At 39.2% G+C, this 5,939-nt stretch overlaps 1 long non-coding RNA gene across 1 annotated transcript; it reads right to left on the bottom strand.

Annotated features, from left to right (window-relative positions):
* Positions 1-359: 359 nt before the first annotated feature.
* On the bottom strand, positions 360-1,650 carry LOC110965128 (uncharacterized). The gene is made up of 4 exons (XR_007942875.1): positions 1,250-1,650; positions 1,048-1,161; positions 899-956; positions 360-781 (listed from the first exon to the last, which is right to left on the bottom strand). It is a non-coding gene; the product is annotated as an uncharacterized LOC110965128 (long non-coding RNA).
* Between the last annotated feature and the right edge of the window lie 4,289 nt (positions 1,651-5,939).

Here is a 5,939-nt window from a genome sequence, read left to right as displayed (position 1 = left end):
TTAAGCACTTTTTTTAAACATTCTTTTGACATTAATGTACCCAGTTTAATTTTAATGCATCTTTTTAAAATGTTGTTAATGTAGAAACTTTTTTTTTTTTACATTTTCTGCTGTTTTATTCCCCTTTTTTGATGAAACTTTATTTTTGTAACTTTTTGAAGCACTTTCTAACATTCTTTTCAAATAAGTAAACACTGTTTAGCTATATCGCGTCTATTTAAAAGGTTATTAATGTTGAAACCTATGTCATTTTGTGTCATAAAAATAGGAATAACCAGATTTATTTTTTTACCTTTTCATGCACGAAGGAGTTGTATCAAAGGACATGTTTCGGTTTAAATGAAAGGCAGAAACAAGAATTTACAAAACAGTATCAAAAGTTTATTTTAAAGTAGCTCTCAGTAACAGTCTCAACATCCACAAATTATCCTTTCAACATTTTCCACACGTCGTCACAAACACAGCACTGCAAATTTAGCAGCATACAGCACTGATCAAACAACCAAACTCTTCAGGCAAGTCAAGGCAGGTGTTTCTATTTTTACAGTACACGTCACTCATCGTAAAAAAGCAGAAAGAAAAAGGCAACCACAATTACACCGCCACCGCCACCACACATGAGGAACAAACACATCCAGATGAAATAAAATAAGATAAATAAGATGTAAGAGGAGATGATTCTCGTCCTCTGACATCTCGTACAGTACGACACGGCTGCTCCAGGACTGAAATGATTCTGTTCTCAGCCATCATTTTAGTCTTCAGCCACTCTTCTCTAGTTCTGTAAGAAAGCAGAGCGACGAGTGATGAGAGAGCGCTGTGCTCGGTATAGTTTTTTTATTTACCTCATTCACTGAGCTTATGTTCTGTTGTCCACAGTATTAAAGATCCTGCGTACCTGTTGGATGTCATCGGGGTGGGCGAGACACAGTTTCCTTCCTAACTTTGTGATGACCCTGAGAGATGGAGAGGTGAGGTTAGACTTCAGATCGCAGAGCTCAAAAAGCAGTATTGCAACTAAAACTAAATATTCTGGTTTTCACTTACACAGTAGCCTTGATCGGGCAGCCTTTGTTTGCATCCTGAAGTGTGTAGCTTGCAATGAGTTTGGGGGGAAGCGTCTGTCAGAAGTTTTCAGACAGCAGTCCGCTGGAATGTCAGCTGCAGAGAAGAACAGATGCATGAGAGGGAGCACATATTTAGGAAGATTAAAACATTCTCAAAGTATTAATGCATGTTTGGGTCTTACCTGCTGCAAGCCCGAAGCAGATGATACCCAGCAAGAGCAGAGCTGCAACTTTGGAGGCCATGTCTCTGGTTCTTCGTAGGTTCTCGGCTCGGCTCGGCTGCTTCTCTTCAGGAGAGCGGAGGTGTTTGGTGCTGGAGGTGAGGAGCTGCACCTGCTTTTATGCAGGTGAGCGAGGGAAAGTGAAAGTGAGATCCATGTCGATTGACTGGAAGTAGGCGAGAAAGTTGGCAGGGATCTTGGAAATGTCGGGATGAGCGGCGCACGTGCCCGGGCAATTACAGCTCGACTCCTCCCCTCGTTTTGTTTTCATGCCAAAACGCCTTCTCGAGAATCTTTTTTGGATTCTTCCCTGAGGCCGAGTAGGGTTCAGTGTTTCACGAGAACATTTTACATCTTCATTTTTCCATTGCAGATTAACAGACAACTTAAAGGATAAACCTGTTTTTCTGAGCATTAGTGCACATATATGTAGCCAAAGATGCTGCACACTTGAGGAAGATACAGATGTGACAAACTGAACCCTACACTCTTCCATAAGTGGGTCAGGAATGAACCAGATCAGAATCAATGTGTTTTTATGCCACTTCTGTCATTTTTGGTTCAGAAAAATAATTTGTATTATTGTTTGTATAATATTTTAGTCCATGCAAGAATGATGTCATGTTTGAAATAAGTTTATTTTTCACTTTGTAACAGATTTTGAACATTTTTACAATTGAAAAAGAAGAATATTAGACAGAGCAGCATCCTTTTTTTTTTTTTTTACATTTTTCCACTCTTTTCCTCCAAATTTGTGCAGCATCTCTTGTATATCAGTGATAAAGAGCTTGGGGTAGTAATACAAACATTACAATTTCTTTAAAAGTCTCTAAGGTTAATTTTATAATTTATATAAAATGATACTGAACACATGATTATTGAGGAATAGCTGAAATTTGAAATAAAAACTTTTCATTACAAAGATATTGCAAGAAAACGACCTCACCGAGACATGTGAGACCCACTTATGCATCTAAGGGTGAAGAGGCTCAAGAGGTTTTCCTTTAGTTTGTCACATTTCACCCATAATTCCCTGCAAGTGCAAAGTGAAAAAGGAAACACAGGTATCGTATTTTCTAAGAGCAACGTTTTGTGCATATAAAATGTGGAAAAAAGAAAGATGGACATACTTTTTAACTTTCAAAATGTTGTAAATTTTTACGTGAAGCTGCTTGTTAAACTAAAAGTCAAACATTGAACGGTCGATTCTTGCACATTTAAACTGAATTTCTGGTTTTAATTCATTTGTTTCTGTTTTTTTAAACAAAAAATTAGATAATTAAAAGCAAGTAACAATGGTACTTTTATGCCTGAATGTTTATGTTGCATCATTATTCAGACATAATTCAAGGTGATTTCACTGTAATGTAAATACCCTTCATTAAAAGGTCAAGAAAAACACATTATGTAAAATTAGGTCAAAAAGCTAACTTCGTTTTATTGCCGTTTACAGTTTTTATGGACGATGCAAGAATAATGTAGAAAATCTAAAAGAAAAATTTCTGAGGCTCCAAATGTAAACAAAACTTAAGAGTTGAGGCATACGTAAAAGGCAAACATGTAGTACAAGTTTGTGTAGTTACTCTCACTGCCTGTAGGGGGAGAGAGAAGTTCCACACCTTTTAGTGAAGCGTCTATACAGGCAACAGCACACACTGGACGACTTCATATCTTTTTAACTGTAGACTAAATACAGATGTGCTCAAAATATCCTGAAACAGTCCAGCACTGGGAGGGCTGTTTATAAATTGTCTAGACATTTTTTCCCGATTATAGCTTCATAAAGTACAATGAGATAAACTTTGAATGGTTAGCACCATTTTGAGTTCTAGGAGCTGCGTTATCGCATCTAGAGAGCGAAGTACAAGTGTCACAAAGTGGAAGGTTGAAAGCCAAATTACATAATCTTTATCGGGATCAATCTTGTCTCCACTGTCATATTCTGACGGTTTATCGCTGTGGTTAAAGTGTGGTCAGGGGATTTTTCACGGAATGCAAACCGGCAACACTATCTGTCAGCTTGTGTGAAGAATGCTTATCTGTGGGAGTGTTTCTGCAAGTGTGTGCACGCATCCGAGCACTAGATTGTATCTGTGAATGTGGGATCAGTTGAGCAACACGAGAAAGTTTTTCCAGGAGCAATGCAACTCACAAAAGGCTGCGAGGGAACTGGACATGTGTGGATGAACTCGTTTCACCGGACGTTCTGTCAGTTTTCTATCAATCTTCCAGACATGGTCTGTTTCCGTTGTCACCGCTGGCCATGTGCAGTGGTCCACGATTAAATTATAGCCATAAATAGCATTTTGTGCATTTCCTTCAAATGTGGTAAAATTGTAGCATTAAAGCTGCTGTGATCACTGTTGTGTGTGAAGAGAAAAGGATGCTCGCAGTGGTGAGGCTCGTTATTTTGGCTTTATGGCCCACATCTTCACTGTTTTGGGGCAGTTCTAACTTCCCTGACAGTGCTGTTATTATCAGGCAAGTGGGAACATACAGAGGGGTGACAAATTAAAGGAAATACCTGGTTTGACTCGCTGATAGTCTACAAAAACTGAAAACATTTCTATCATGACTGGAGTTTTCATCCATTCAGGGGGCTCAAGGGGGTCACTAAATGGATTGAAAATGATGTGAACCAGATGTTGCGGCCTTCAGAAATCACCAGATCTCAACCCGACTGAACACCAGTGGGATATTTCGGGACCACTGCCCTCGTCAAATGCTAAATGAGCAAATATTTGGAGAAAATTGGTGTTCCTTCCCTCTGGTGGGGTTCCAGAGACTTGGAGAATCAACGCCAAGGCGTAGTGAAGCTGTTCTGGTGGCCAGCACGCTACGAAACTTTGTTGTTTTTTCTTAAATTTGTACCCCGTCCCGTCTGGATCTACAGTAACATTGAGCTACCCTGGATGCATATATTACAACTCAGATGCTTCCGTTTGTGCTGATGTTCAGTATCAGAAACTGTCATGTGGAGAAAATTCATGCATATAAGAATTAGGGCTGGACCCAAATATCCAGATATCCGAATATTCGTTCATGATGGTGGTATCCGAATATTAATTTTGAGATCCGAATATTCGTCAGACGATATCGCACGAACATTATTCGTCTCGCGAATTCGGCCGGCGTGTACCGCTCGTACTCCGCTACTTTAGGAACCGATCGTAGTATTCCACTCATGTTTAATGTGTTTCCGAAGAAGTGTCACCCTGTTTCTTTAGAACTCACACATGAGAATGGTTTACATCCTTTTTCACCGCAGACAATGTGTTCAGCATGCAGGAAAACATTTCACTTCCTGAAATGGTCACAACTTTACAATAATGCTGACCTTCCCCAATGCATTTTCACAACTCCACTGAGTGCTATGGTGTGCCCAGCGTTCTGTTATTAGTGGTCACAGTCTTGTTGTTGAAAAAGTGAAACAAGACGCGGCATTACAGAAAAGTGAAGTAATGACTCAATAACACAATTCGCGGTTTCTTTTTTTTTTCTTTTTCTTCATTTTTTTGCATACTAAAGCAGCAGGCTGCGGTCATTTATCTGGAAAAACTGGTCGAATTTTGAGCAGCCAGAAAGTGAACAGAAAACCCCCCCATCTAACCACCTGAAGTTTCTACTGTAAATACCGCTGAGGTATTAACTTGCACATCCATCAACAAAAGCCACAATCAAGCAATAATTACAAAAAGGCTCTGACAGATTGACGCACTTGGCATGAAACATTATAACCACCACCATGCATGTAGTAAAATCATGGCTTCGGTATGTAGAAATATTCCACCCCAAAGCCGAATCTTCCCCAAATACGAAGACTTACTTCTCATATTCTCTATTCTGAGTTCTGACATCCTTAACTGTCATCTAACAGATTTATTTCAGACACTGCTGGAGGTTTTGTGGCCTCTTTTGCACCTGGAATCAAATGCAGTATGATCAGTCGGTCGCTTGTGTCAACACAGCACATGAGGCAGTGCGATTGTAGATTTATTGTTAACGGAGCGTATCGATGTGAAGCTGGATGTTTCAGAGCGAAACTGACTTAGTGTGCGGGTTAAAGAATGTTTGCAAACTTAAATGCCCGCTTTCCATTTTGCTCCCTGGCTCTGGTCCTACTAAAACAGATGGAAAAGATCAAGTTGTGCTTCTGTTTCACCAAAAGTAGATTCACAAGATTTTTCTCGGGTCACACCAGCCAAGAACTACAATTTTGAGTTTCATGATAGTTTTGATCACCTTGGCAGGATTTAAGAAAGATGAAACTGGTTATTCTTGTTCCGCAACTTTAAGGATGTGTAATTTTAAACGTTAATACAATTTTAACAGCTGAGTTATTTATAACGTTACCTTTGTGTGGTAGTTATGAACATTAAAATTAGCTTTAGGGACCAGAACAATTTTTTTTGTAGCAGACTGGAAACATGTTTATTTCTACTATAAAGTTGGACATTTTAACATGGGGGTCTATGGGGATTAACTCACAGCCTCGAGTGGCCATTGGAGGAACTGCAGTCTGCAAAACTTGTGCATCGGTTATGGATGTAAACGCTTGATGATCTGTGATGTTTCCCCATCAAACCAAGAGTTTGATTTTAAGCATGCATAACTTTAAGCCTTAATACAATTTAAACAGACCAATTATTTA

The sequence above is a fragment of the Acanthochromis polyacanthus genome, chromosome 7, assembly GCF_021347895.1.
Source record: "Acanthochromis polyacanthus isolate Apoly-LR-REF ecotype Palm Island chromosome 7, KAUST_Apoly_ChrSc, whole genome shotgun sequence".
Lineage (NCBI taxonomy): Eukaryota > Metazoa > Chordata > Actinopteri > Pomacentridae > Acanthochromis > Acanthochromis polyacanthus.
This window is presented reverse-complemented; position numbering and strand designations above follow the sequence as displayed.